Raw genomic sequence first — 14269 nt, 5'->3', positions numbered from 1 at the left:
ACTAATAATGAAGGCACTGAAGCATTATGAAATGAAGATGAGACCTTTATGAAAACTGCTGTCATAGGTCACTCATGGTCAGTAGGGCATGCTGTACTTAATTGTTCTTCCAGTAGGAGGGATAACCTTGTGCTGAAGTGACCTTTAAAAGTGACATGGTAGCAGTACGGGGTTATCAGTGAAGTGTGTGTCTATACGAAGTGTCTCTATAGAGGAGTTTTGACTTTATGAGTCAAATAGCAACTGTGCTTATTGTAAATGGCAGCTGGTAGAACTGAAAAGTCCAGTAGAAAAATCTCTTAATCTTCAAGGAATGACTTGAAGGAGATGCACTTATGGAATGATCAGGTACAGAGCTCCAGAAGTCTCTAAAAAGCAATGAGAATACTGATGAAAATTGTCAAAGTCACCTTTTCTAGAACTCTGGAAATAAACTGAAGGTCTTCAAGTACATAAGGTAACAATATCTGGATCAAGAAACATTTGGGGGTTAAATGCTTGCCTATCATGCACAAGGGCCTAGCTTCAGCCCCCAGTATTACAAAAACAAAACAAAAAGAAATAACATTTCCAGTGTTCCAGAGGTTCATCTTGTCTCCTTCCTTACCTAGTCACACTGATTCTGAAAGGCAACTGTTGTCCCAATAAACACACCATAAAGATGACCTATGCCTCTTTGATTGTTTCCAATGAGGAATAGCACATATTTAGGGACGTGCTTAAGGTGCCTTACCTTTAAGTGTACAATGTGATAAAATTTTACATATGCGTGCATCCATCTAACTACCACTCAGATCAAGGTTTAGAACAATCTCAGCACCCTGAAAATCCTTCCGTTTCTGTCTTCCACTTAGAGTTTTCCTAAGAGTTGGCTTCCTAAAGCCACAGACTAGTTTTGCCTGTTTGGGAACTCTAAAAATGGAAAAAGTAATTATGTGGAGTGAATCACTCTTGTCTATCTGATTTCACTATCTTTGTTCTTTTTTATTTTTTCCTGGATGACACTGACAACCATATCAGGTATCCTATAGATTGTTCTGCATTTTGGATTTGTCTTTTAGTGGTAGTGTCTTTTAACCTGCTTCACTGTCCTCCATTTTTCTTGTAAATTGGAGGTGAACACAAAGGTCTTGAATTGGATGGGGTCATCCCTCCCACTCCCCGCGCGCTCCAAAGGTGCTGTGTACTTCACATTTGTATTCCATTAAAAAATAGGAGGGCTGGGATGTGATTAAGTGGTAGAGCACTTACTTAGCTATGCATGAGACTCTGGGTTTGATCCACAGTGTTGGGGAAAATAAAACAAAAATAAGATCACACAAATCCTTATGAGATAGATACTTAATGTCCTCATTATAAAGTCATCAATTTTTTATCTAATAATTTTAAATGTCACTTATTAGGTGTTAAAATTGTGAATTTTCTAATTCTTGGATTTTTTCTATGTGTATTTCCTGGAATTCTTGTGTAGAAAGCACTTTTCATTATCTGTGCCTTCCTAGTTCTTCTGAAGTATGATTCATACCAGAAAAAAAAGGTAAATGCTTAATTCTTTAATTCTTTTTTAATATTTATTTTTTTAGTTGGACACAATATCTTTATTTATTTATTTTTATGTGGTGCTGAGGATCCAACCCAGGGCCTCGCATGTGCTAGGCGAGCGCTCTACCACTGAGCCATAACCCCAGCCCAATTCTTTAATTCTTATTGACAGAGTTCAGAAAATACAGGCTTTGGTTTCCTGCTTATTGCCAATTTTGACTAGAGAAGTCTGCCTTTTTTTTTTTTTTTGATTAGTGGCTATATTTATTTTGACATCATTATGAATTCATGTTTTTAAAAAAATATTTCATGTGTTTTGATGAGTTGAAAGGTTTTTTTGGGACCAATGGAAAAAACTATAAAAGAAAATATTTTAAGAATAGTTTCATGTTTTATCTTCAATATCTCCACTTTGATCACTCATTCTTTCTGTATCTAAACATTTATGGTGGTGGACTTTTTGTCATTTCCATGTTCTTTCATAAATAAAAGCAAATTGTGTGTGTGTGTGTGGGGGGTGCACAGTATCTGTGCTATTTTAGCTTCAGGCAAAGGGTGTAAGTGACTTGGTCAGTGATGACAGGAAGATGACCTGGCAGGGCTGGGAGTTTAACTCAGCAGTCTGATTTTTGAACCTGGATTCTTAATCAACCCTGCTGTAATTTTGACTGTCCCATTGACCTACAGCCTAAAGAAAGGCGAAAGAGGAGGCAGTTGTAACTTTGCTACTCAGAGTAGTAAGTACAGGGAAGTGATCTGAACAGAGAATGAGCAGAAGAAGCTACTTTTAAAAGAATTGCAAAATTGCTTCGTGAGAATGCATCAAACTTGTGCCAAGAAAAAAATATACTTCTTGGTTTTCTTTCCTTTTTTTCTTTTTTGCATTTTGCTTTTTGTTTGAGCCAAATTTTCTACTTTTAATTTTAGCGTGTTTGTTTTCAGTAGCCGTTAGAGAGTCCCTTGAGATAGCCTGAATTCTTTTGGTGCTTGTGTTTGATTTAAATTGATGTCATAATTTCATTTCAGATGGGTCTCTTTGGGTTGATGACTATTGAGTACCTGGAAGTTTTGAATACAATTTTAAACAATTACAGGCTGAAACCAGTTCTCATGTGATGTCTGTAATATATATAAACTTTTGCTGTTCCTTTACTAGATGTGACTTCAATCTGTTTTGTCCCCTAGAGATGTCTTGATGATGGATGATACTTGTGTTTTTCAGAACCTTAAAACAGGGTTGTTGATAATATGTAGTTAGCTACAAGGTCATTTTTTAAAAAAAACTATTTGATGAATGAAAACTCCTTCTGAAGGAGCACTTCATAAATATACAGTATAAGGATGATTTTCAAAAGTCAAAATAGTTGATGATTAAAGATAAATTTACAAAGGAAACACAAAGACAGGAGAAAGACACAAACACTCATTTTTTTTTTTTTTCTGTTTTACTGTTCTGAATTTCTCTGTTGTGATGCTAAGCCATGTTGAATAAGTAATGTAAGTTCACTGGAGGCCACTTGGAAAATATGGAAGACTGCAAGGAATTTAAATTTTCTTGCCAAGCGGTAATTACTGTAAACGTTTTGGCATATCCGTTTTGCAATGTGTGTGTGTGTGTGTGTGTGTGTAATGTGTTTTAAAACTAAGTCCGTTTATATTATACATATAGTTCTGCAGTATGTTTTTCCACTTGGTGTACCATGAACATTTTCCATGTTGGTCAAAAATTATTTTGGAGCATCATGTGATAGCTACATAATATCCTCTGGCTTTCTATAATTTATCTTTTCTCTGATTTCTGGACATTTACTTAGTGTTTCTAATCATTATGAATCATGATACAATCACTACTGACTCTAAGTAATCTTTAGCACTTATTTCTTGAGCATGTATATTATTTTGCTTATTAAGCCATGGAAAATAATATATTTTTTTCATGTATAAAGGAATCATTAGTTTTCTTGGCACTCCATTTCCCCCCTTGTACTCTTATCCTTTACTGAAGGAAGTTTTTAAATTTAAAAACAATGGGTGTTTTTTTTTAACATTTGATTGAGATGTTTACATATAAACTCTGAAACAGGTTAGAATGTAAAATTACAAATCCTGATGATAGCAGTTTATAATGGAAATGCTTACAGACTCTTAAATATAGCTTGGTAGGGAAGGGCGGGAGTAAATCCAGTTGTTACAGTTTGTTCCAGGAAAGGCATCTTGGATGAACGCCATCTACTTTTACAAAGATTCCTGTGATTTTAGTTTTATCTGCTGCACTTAACCTTTTGCAAAGTGATTGCTGAAACAAACGTATGTAATACCCTAACAGAAATTAGCATAATTCTTTCAGTTAATTGAAAACTGGCAGTTCTGTTTTCCCTAAATATGTTACTTGAATTTTAATGAAAGTACTCAGCATGGTTTAATCATGTCAGATAACCTAGATAGGGTGACTCCAGGGGTCAATTCATCTAACCAATTGCCTTTCTGGTGGACTAATCTACTTAGTGTATTTGTCACAATGAGAAAATTCTAGAAGCTTCTCCAGATTTTATTTATATGGTTTATAATCTTCTCCAGATTTTATTTATATGGTTTATAATTTTTTCTTCCTGAGACTTTACTGAAAAGGAATATATGCTCAGCAACTGACACTGTTCCTTGCCTTATATAGCTTTATAGTCCTCTCCAAACTCTACTGGCTGTACATTGTTATTATCCCCATTTTACTGATGAGGAAACTGAAGTTTTGGAAGGTCAGTCATTTGCCTAAAGTCACAAAATAAGTGTCCATTTTGGTGGCAGAACTAGTGCTCTCCAGACAAGCTCTCAGAGCATTCTTAGTCATATAATTTTACTGGTTATAGGAGAACATATCTTAAATTGGATTTTAAACAAATGTTAAGAAAGTGTAATGAACAAATTTACTGTGTGATTTAACTTTCAACTTATAAGCATCACAGAACAGATGTGGATACTTAAAAGTTGACTTTATTCTTTTTTTTGAAAGAAGACTCAGTTATGTAAGGGGAAAATCCCTCATTTTCCTTCTTCCTGGTTAGAGCTCTTGGCAACCACTAGCATGTGGTTGCTATTATTGCTACTTCACCTATTGTAAGTTCAGATTTAAACTCCCAGGTTCTCTATCCACACCTTTTATAAACACCATGTTTAACTTGGAAGGGAGAAAAGTTATTCTTGGCAACACTCATATAGCAAAAGTGGAAACTGCGGAGGACTCCAAGGGATGTATTGACCGGAAGCAGGAACTGTAAAGAATATGTCTAGCTTTTAATGTTAATACTGTTTAGAATGCAGATGTTCAGCAATGGAAACAGTTACCATTCAAAGTTTGTTAAGAGAGAGAAAAACTGCAAAATGAGATCTGTGTCCTATATATTGTTAACTGAAATAATGTAGTGATACTTTGTGCTTCTATTACTATTGTCATTTCCAAATGTCAAGAAAACCATTAGATAGCTAATAAGAATTTGACCAAATCAGCTAAAAGATCTGCTTTGTTAAAAAAAAATTTTTTTTTTTTTTAACAAGGGATTGACCAGTGGTACATAACCACTGAACATCACCAGCCCTTTTTATTTTTTAGTTTGAGACAGGGTCTTGCTAAGTTGCTTAGCATCTTGCTAAGTTGCTGAGGCTGGCCTCTAACTTGTGATCATCCTCCCTCAAGTGTCCTGAGTTGCTGGGATTACAGATGTGTACTACCACCTACCGTTATGAAAATATCTGCTTTTGAGAACAGCTTGAAATTGTAATTTGATGTCAGCAAAGATATAGATAGGATGTAGATATGTTGCTATCAGGACTCTTTGAAAATTGAAGTAAATACATTTATAACAAGTGGGATTATTGCTTTGCGTTATTGAAAACAGACTTTTTGGAAATGTTACTAAAACAATATTCTTAAAGGTGGTACAAGCTGTTTTGGTAGGTTAACAAAAACAGAGTTCCGTTCATGGCTGACAGATTCAGAATGAATTATATAAGTTAAGAATATTTCTTTAGATGTTAATTCAATAAATCCCTTCTGTCCTATAACCTTTTGAGATGATATCACAAAAAGAAACTTTAGTATAAAAATCCTGGTCCAGGAGACTGACTGGGCTGACGCAGGATGGCCATATTCTTCTACCTGGGTTCATTAATGCTCCTCAGACTTTGTATGATCATTCAAATCCGTCATGGACATTAATCTTTTCCAAAATAGGATAAATATAAACTAGTAGAAAAATGAAATAAAAATAGGATCTACAAAATGTGAGCTTTCAATTTTATTATTAGATGAAAGAGACGTAAAGTCACTGACAAATTTCCATAAATATTTCTAAAGACTTACATTCAATTTCTGTACCTACTTCATTAACAGACAATTTATTAAGCAGTGTTCACCCATGGTCCATATCTTAGGAGGACTGTAGACTTAAATATAGACTAAAACTTTTGTTCTCATGTTGGTGTGCCCCTCTGTCTTCATTTTTCCTGTACTTATTTGTCTTCCTACTATGCTCTTTTTTTCTTCTTCTTCTTTTAAAAGTGGATTGAACATAATCATCATGAGAATTGTTAGGTAGGGGTCACTGTGTGGGAAGAAAGATGCGTGTCTCTTTTTAGTTTTCAAATAAAATGAATGTATAAAATCAAATATGACATTTATATACACATGTCCATGAAGATATGGTCTATTAGATTTTGAGGCTTAAGACTATTGTCTCCTAAAGTGTGGTTCAAGAACCACTTTTTTTTTAACTTTTTGTTTGTTCTTTTTAGTTATACAGTGTCAGGGGCCACTTATAACAGAATGGGCTGGGATAATTATTGGATTTAGACTTCTGAGGCCTATCCTGTACCTATTGAGTTAGAATTTCTGTAGTCTACTCTATGGAGTGTGAATTTTGAACATGAAATTCAAGTGATTTAATACACAATAAAATTTGAGAATTATTCTTTCAGGGGTTATATTATAAAAGAGCATATCTGATCCCTCCAGGCTTCTTATTGCTTCCTATGATCCCTCCTTCTCAATGTAATCCTGTCATGATGCCATCTGCCTTGAGGGAGCCCTCAACAGAGCCAGCACAATGCTCTTGAACCTCCAAACTGTGAGCTAAATAAACCTCTATAAAGAACCCAGACTCAGCTTTATTGTTATAGCAACAGGAAACACACTAATGCATTTGTCTTCAGATTAATATGGAGTTAGTACAAAGTTCATCATTGAGGAAAAATATAACACTCTTGGATGTTAGTTAATGCAAAATTCACCAATAAGAAAAAAAATATTACATTCTAAGAACGTCAAGAAATATGGCAGTCCAATAAATCAGACACATTATAGCTGGATCTTTAATTCTGTAGTAGAAATAATGGAAAGAAAACCAACAAGGTGTATTATTATTTGTGTATACCTTTCAGTTTTTGGCATATTACATCTACTTATATTTATTAATCTATGAAACAGAAAAAATGAGGCTCATTGATTTTTGTTTATGAAATCATGGATCACAATCCTGACATTTTAGCCTGAGTGGTCACTGGCAAAGGGAATTCCTCATCTACCTAAGATGAGAAAATCAGTCCTTTGGGGACTTTCCTCTCTTCCAAAGCATATTGGTAATTTCCTAGATAAAACTGCAAATTCCTAAAAAAAATGATATGCCCATAATTACTTTTACTGAACTGAGCACCACATTGTATTGCTATTGTGGAATTGTGCAAGCTCCTATAAAACTCCCCTCTGCACCTTTCAGCCTTGCCTGTGTGCAAACTACTGGAACTCTCTGGAGCTGAGTCTCTTCCTCTTGGGGATAATAATCCCTCTCAGAACTGCTGGGAGATTTCAGCAACTGAGTGATTCTGAAATATCAAGTGCAGCATTTTGCCAGTTGGTGAATGGCATTAGTCATTGTTGGAGGAAGCTGTATAACAGCAGCCAACGTGTGGGTAAGCTGGTTGTTGTAGATTTGAAATACAGCTAGTTTCTAGTTATGTGGTCTTGTGTGAGGAAGCCATTCAATCTTACTGTCTCCAAATTTTCTGAATTTGTGAGATGGGAACTGTAATGACTATTCCAGAAGGTTGTGTCAAAGATCAAATGAGGGAGTGTGTATAAACACTTACAGTGCCTGGCATTTGCCAAGTTCTTAATAGATCACATACAGTAGCCATTATTATTTTTATTGACCTTGATTGCCTACTACTTTCTAAGCTAAATTTTTTAAAAAGCATATTTCAAATATGTTTATCTGCTTGGGTTTAGGGTTATGCCCTTGATTTTTTTTTTAGTAGCTATCTCACTTTTGCATATATTTTCTCAAAAGCTCTCTGATTTATACACCAACTGCTATGTATTTCCATTGGAAGATTTGGGGAATCTGAAAACAGAATGATGATGAGAAAAGCATTAATCTGGCTGCTTTTTGAGCACAAGGTCAGAAGAAGAAGCTTCTAATGAAAATTGCACAGATAGGCAGACACATGCTGTGAGGCTTCAATAATGTATGCAGTGATGTCAGACTCAGAGGCACGCAAGATGCATAAACATAGAAGAGATTTATAATGGCTTTTAAGGAAAAGGGTTGTTCCTTCCTGATACTGTAATCCTGATTCTGGTTTGTGTTTTTGATGCCAGCATAAAGGTAGATGGAGGAGACACTGTTGACTATTTCCCATTGTTAAGTCCTTTTGTAATCTAGAGTCTTTGCTCTTTCCTACTTAATTTCTTTTTTTAAAATTTTTATTGTTGGTTGTTCAAAACATTACATAGTTCTTGATATATCATATTTCACACTTTGATTCAAGTGGGTTATGAACTCCCATTTTTACCCCGTATACAGATTGCAGAATCACATCGGTTACGCATCCATTGATTTACACATTGCCATACTAGTGTCTGTTGTATTCTGCTACCTTTCCTATCCTCTACTATCCCCCCTCCCCTCCCCTCCCCTCCCCTCTTCTCTCTCTACCCCCTCTACTGTAATTCATTTCTCCCCCTTGTATTTTTTCCCTTTCCCCTCACTTGTTCCTACTTAATTTCAATAGCTATTCTCTGCACTTTGGGGAATAAGCTACTTTAGTTAATTTTCTATGATTAATCCAGTCAGCATCCCCAAATCACAGTTCCCCCCACAGCCATCCTTATTAGATCAATGATTTTGAATGATAAGAACTGTGATAATCAGATGGATATTCAGAAGGTGCTATGAAGGATCCAGGAAAAAGGAAATACTTACTTACATTCCATTATTGCTAAGGGTTTCTTTACCTCCATGTACATTAATGCTTAAAATTTCTGGAATGGGTTCTCCTCCAGCAGCCTCTTCTCTGTTCCCTTTCTGTGCTCTGACCTCATTGATCTTCCTTCAGTCTCTGAAAGGGCTGTGCTACTTCTCACTGCAGAGCCTCTGCTGAGCACTTCCACCTGGAATTACCTTTGGCTCCTCTCCTCTCCCTTCATATCAATTCCTGGTCATCCTTCAGATGGCAGTTGTTCATGCACTGATTCCTCGAGGGGGCTTTCTCTTATTCTCTGGACCATGTCATTCTGTCAGCAGATCATCAGATCCCTTAGGATTTTCTTTTTTCCTTTGTAGCATGTATCATAATTGTAATTCAGTGTTTTTTTTTTTTTTTTTTTTTTTTAGGTATAGGGAGAAAGTTAGGTATGTGGAGGGATTGAATCCAGGGCTGCTTAATCACGGAGTCACACCCCCAGCCCTTTTTATATTTTGTTTAGAGAAAAGGTCTCACTGAATGCTTAGTGCATTGAGGCTGGCTTTGAACTTGTGATCCTCCTGCCTCAGCCTCCCAAGCTGCTGGGATTACAGTTGTGCACCGTGGTGCCCAGCTCAATCCCATTTTATGTTTGTTTTTCATTGCTTTTTTCCCCCCTGTCTCTCTCAAATGTAAGCTTTATAAGGGTAGGGGCTATGTTTATTTTGTACATAACTATCTCCCCATACCTAACACCATATGATGTCATAGTAAGTGAAAACAATTGTGTTATATGCATGCAAAATTGTTATGTTAATCTTTTTCCCATTTTATTTGTTGTTAGTGATTTTGCTGGCTTTTCTTCACAGAGGAGTATGGTTTGGAGAAAGAATTAGCTTGTATGCATTCTAAGGTCTGACACTATGATCCTCTGGCTGTAAGTTCTTAATACAGTTGTTTACTATGACTGCAGAGATGGTGGATAAACTACCTGTGTTTAAAAATATACCACACATATGAAGGAGCAAATGTATGCGAGGATCTTTTTTTTTAAATGTCTGACTTCATAAAGTATTTTTTTATTCTTTATTTTTTTGTAGTTGTAGATAGACAGAATGCCTTGGATTTTTTTATTTTTATGTGGTACTAAAGATTGAACCCATTGCCTCACACATGCTAGGCAAGTGCTCTTCCACTGAGCTACAGCCCCAGCCCATATTTGGGGGTCTTAAATCTAAGTTCTAAATTCTATCTAATCTCCCTCCCTCTGCACTTTAAGCTTCTTTCTTGTTTATTGGGAAATCTAGTTTAATTATAACAGTGGCTTGTGCTGGGAGAAAGTAGGTTGCCTTTATACGGGAATAGCCTGTTTGTCACATGTGGACATTGGTAACACCAGATCCTAGGGTGCAGCTGAAGTGACATATCTGACAATGTCACCACATTTGGAAAGCAAAGGATCATGGCCTGGAGAATGAGTGGAGCATCAGGCTGGTCTAGAGACCTGGAAGCCAGTGGCAGTAAGAGTTGTACCATGAGCAGAGAGGGTAAGCCTCTTTGTAGCCCAAGGAGACTTTGTTGGTCCATAACTGGAGAATAGTGAAATACCCAAGATTATCACTACTTTTGATTAGGCATGAAAGCAGAGATGCTCATATTTTAAGTCCATTTATTTTTCATAGGCTACGGTCACCTTTGATGCTAATAAGAGGAAATGAATTTGTCCTTTCTAGACTTACATTTTGAATCTCCTAATGGTAACTGAGGCCACAGTGGACCCATTGGCCTCCTGCAAGTTAGTGAGGTTGCTGGCATTTTCAGGAATGTTATTTGAAGGGTTTGGGTATCATTCAGATCTGACTTCAAATCCTGGCTGTTGTCACTCTTCTCCATGAGCCTCAGTTTCCTTGTCTGTAATATGGATCCAATCACAGTGTTGACCTCATTCTTAGAGCATAATGGTGCTCATTAGAGACTATTTTTAAAGGTCTACTCTGTGTCCCTGGCACATAGAAGGCATTCTGTACATACTTGTCATTATTGTTATTTGCTAAGACACACCGTAAAGTCATGATGATTTGTCCTAAGAGAGAGCCAAGTTTAGAGTTAAGAAGAGGTTTGTACAGGCCTCTTCCAATTTCAGACTCAGCCCAGAGCTCTATGGCCCTCTCAGTTTCAGGGCAAATTCTGGGTTAAGGGAACAGGACAGAGAAAAATGCAGCCACCAGATGCATTGTGAAGCTTAAAACCAGCCTGCCTCACTTTACAACAAATGCACCAGGCAATTGAGGACATTTGGTCTTGCTTTCCTGGAGGTTTGCTGGAAAAAGATGGTCTTGTAGGCTTTGATTGCATTCAGCTAGCCCTTAATGGCAGTAGCTCACACAGGTGAGCTAACGGCATCAAGAGGCTGCCTTGCCATTAAAGACCAGTGGATCTGAACTGGGGATTCCCACACCCCAACTCTTTCCAGTGAAAGACAAGAGCACTAGCTAGATTGATGATTATGTCCATTTTTGCATTTTTGAAAATGAGGTCTGCAAATAACTTCTGGATCAATAACCACATTTTAGGGTTTTCATTAAAGCTGTGTAATGTTTGAAAGGGTTTTAATCTCTTTTACAATTTGAAATCATAAATTCACAAAGTTCACTCTGTATTGATGAGGCGACTCCAAGCCTGTTTTAATAACCTAAAGGAAGGCAAGAGCTGATTAATGGAAACGATACATTGGAGCTCCCACATACATAGTGACTGCTAAGTAAATCAGACAGCAGCTCCCCTCTGTGAGAGCAATCAGCTTGTTTGACATCAGCCTACTGTGTGTGAGTGTGTGTGTGTGTACACATAACTCATTCTTTGGAATTCTCCCATGGAAAAGCAAAGGAAGGAAGCTGAGGGAGGATGGGGCGATTGCATCCTGTACCCTTTATAGGGGTGTGGCCACTGCTGCCTTTGCCGAAGGGACACAATACGATGTGTTTTTTCACTTAGGATGTCTGAACAGTGATAAGTCTTGATGAGAGGCAGCAGGGGCTCTTGGTGTTGTTCTTAGCTGGACAGGAGGAGGTCTGCTCCAGTCCACCTAGTATTCCATTTCTAGAATATTGGGAAGAGGAGGAGATGCAGGAGCATCAGTGAGGTGGACCCACCAGACTCAGAGCCACCTTAGACTCCAGGCTGGTTGTGACTTCAGCTCTGGCTGCTGTTATGAATGAAACTGCCGAGTAGCAAGGCCAGGCACAGGGTTTTAAGGAGAGTGCAACATGTGTCTTCCTGCTGCTCCCCAAACCTGGTTCGAGGTGATGGATTCTTCCCTGGAAAAGGCAGAGGGGAATTTTGGGGGATTGTATGAGGTAAGATACTGGAAAGTTCTGTGGAATGAATTTGACCCTCATCTGATTTCCTTATTTAAACTTTTGGATTTGTAGTCATCTCTGCCTTTTACTTTGAAAAGTTCCTAAATGTGGTCCTCTTCTTGCTTGGTTAGGGACAGTTATTAACAAACTGTATGGTATGTTTAATCACATTTAGTCACTTGAAAACTCAATATAGAGAGAGCTATTGGGATTAAAGTTTATGAAGCTTTACAAGTAAATATGCAGTCCCCCTACTGTGAATTTCTAGTCCCACTGGCTTTAAAGGAATTACTTTACTGGGATGTTCAGTACAGGTTCTATCTACAAGAATGCTTTTGAAATTGGCATTAGATTGAGTCTAAATAGATTTCATGGCAGGTTATCTACCCCTGCAAAAATTGTTTTTATATGATGAAATTTAAAACTGTGCTTTTTGGGAATGAGTTGTTAAAACATTTATTTTTAAGGTAAAATATCTATGGGCAAGTATTCCTGGACTTTTATGTTCTAGAAACTGTTGTTGTAAACTACAGTCATACAATAAAACTTTAACTTCAGCATAAGACCGTAGTCTTTAGATATTTTCTTGTGGTAACTGTAAGAAACTGACCAAGTTTCTAAAATTTAGAAGCAGAATTTCAGTTCTATCCTAATCTCTTATACAATAGTTTTATGCCATGAAGAATTTTATTTTGGCAATAAAATGCCAATCATGGAGGAGGTGGGTGTTATTTTTGTTCCCTTATAGGAACAGTTGGCATTTAGTGTCTGGGAACAAGGAATGCTGATGTTCCTGGATAGGCCCTCACTGAGAATTATGTGCTAGAATTCCAGTAGTGCCCTTGTTAAACTCAGGTGAAAAGTAAGCTAATGATTTAGCAGAAATTCAGATGAGCCGTTTAATTTCTGGAAAGTTTATTTTCTGATTAAGCAGTTTTGGGGAGGGGCCTACAAGAAAGAAACAGCTACTTCTGCAAAATTATTCTTTAGAATCAGTAGCAATGAATGTTTCAGAAATATTGCCCCCATGTACTTCTAATTAATATTTTCAGACTGAATTTAGATTAGCTCCAACAAGTATTTGGTTCAGTTCAATGAAAGTAACTTCCTTCTTTGAATATAGTTATTACGGTTTCTGATCCGTACTGTACAAGCTTATTAAGATTAAAGGAATAATTTACTCCTAACTAATGGATGCTTTTGTGATGAACCTTGTGTTTTATATTGATTGTTTAATTCTCAGATCTTTCAGCACTAGGTGCCATGTAAAAGTAACATCTTGAAGGATCTAAAGTTTGCTTGTAAATGTCACTTGGTACTAAAAGGGATTATCTAGAGGAAAGGGATGGGTGTTGCGGGGGGGAAGAGAGGGACAGGGGAAGTAACTGGGAACAATATGGATCGAATTATATTGTTATATCATGTGCATGTATGAATGTGTAATAATGAATCTCACCAGTATGTATAATTTTAGTGTACCAATAAAAATATGGAAAAAATAAAAGGGATAACCTTTGAGTGACAGCTTAGTGCATATATGATTGTTTTTAATAATTAGAGGAGAAAAGTAGAATACATAGTTAAAATGCTATTATCATTCCTTGCAACTTTTTATATACATGGTTCTGAGACAGATTCTCAAGGTAAATGCTGTACTGAAAATTCTGGTTTCATCTTGTGAGGAAATCAGGGTGCCTTCATTTGGGTCTCTCTCAAGACAGATTTTTAAGCTTTGAGTGACTTCCTTTTAGGAACTGGGCAGTATTGAGCTACTGTGTGTGAGCTACTGTGCTGTGTATTTAGTGGCACAGTTTGTAATTACCGTATAGTAGGGAATTTCATCTTGGCCCTGGTCTTTTGGCAGCCATTGGTTAAGAAAGCAGCATTTCAAGAGACATAAATGAACATACTTTTGTTTTAATTTATATATATTTATGAGAACTTAGAATAAAGCAAATTTTAAAAGTAAAAACTAATGAAATGAGGTTGAAGAATTGTGCTTTGAAGCATGAAAATAAAAACATTGCTCCCTTCCAAAGAAGGAAGACACAGGTTTAAAAAAATTATAAGAACTTGAACATTTAGCTCCTATGATGTCAGGTTCACATGTGATGCTCATGTACTTCTCACAGCATTCT

The 14269-nt window shown here is 36.7% G+C and overlaps 1 protein-coding gene across 4 annotated transcripts in view; it reads left to right on the top strand.

Moving 5' to 3' along the window:
• HECW2 (HECT, C2 and WW domain containing E3 ubiquitin protein ligase 2) overlaps positions 1-14269 on the top strand; it is a 360484-nt gene that overhangs the window by 191993 nt on the left and 154222 nt on the right. Inside the window, exon 1 of one of the 4 annotated variants that reach the window (XM_081260933.1) lies at positions 11767-12128. The exons of the other annotated variants lie outside the window; for them this stretch is intronic. The gene's annotated coding sequence lies outside the window, so the exon portion shown is untranslated. Of the gene's footprint in view, positions 1-11766; positions 12129-14269 lie in introns of those variants that run through there. 4 annotated transcript variants of the gene reach the window in all.

The sequence above is a fragment of the Spermophilus citellus genome (assembly GCF_964194105.1).
Source record: "Spermophilus citellus genome assembly, chromosome: 11".
NCBI classification, from domain to species: domain Eukaryota; kingdom Metazoa; phylum Chordata; class Mammalia; order Rodentia; family Sciuridae; genus Spermophilus; species Spermophilus citellus.
Note: the sequence above shows the minus strand (reverse complement) of the source record. Positions and strands in the feature narration are given on the sequence as shown.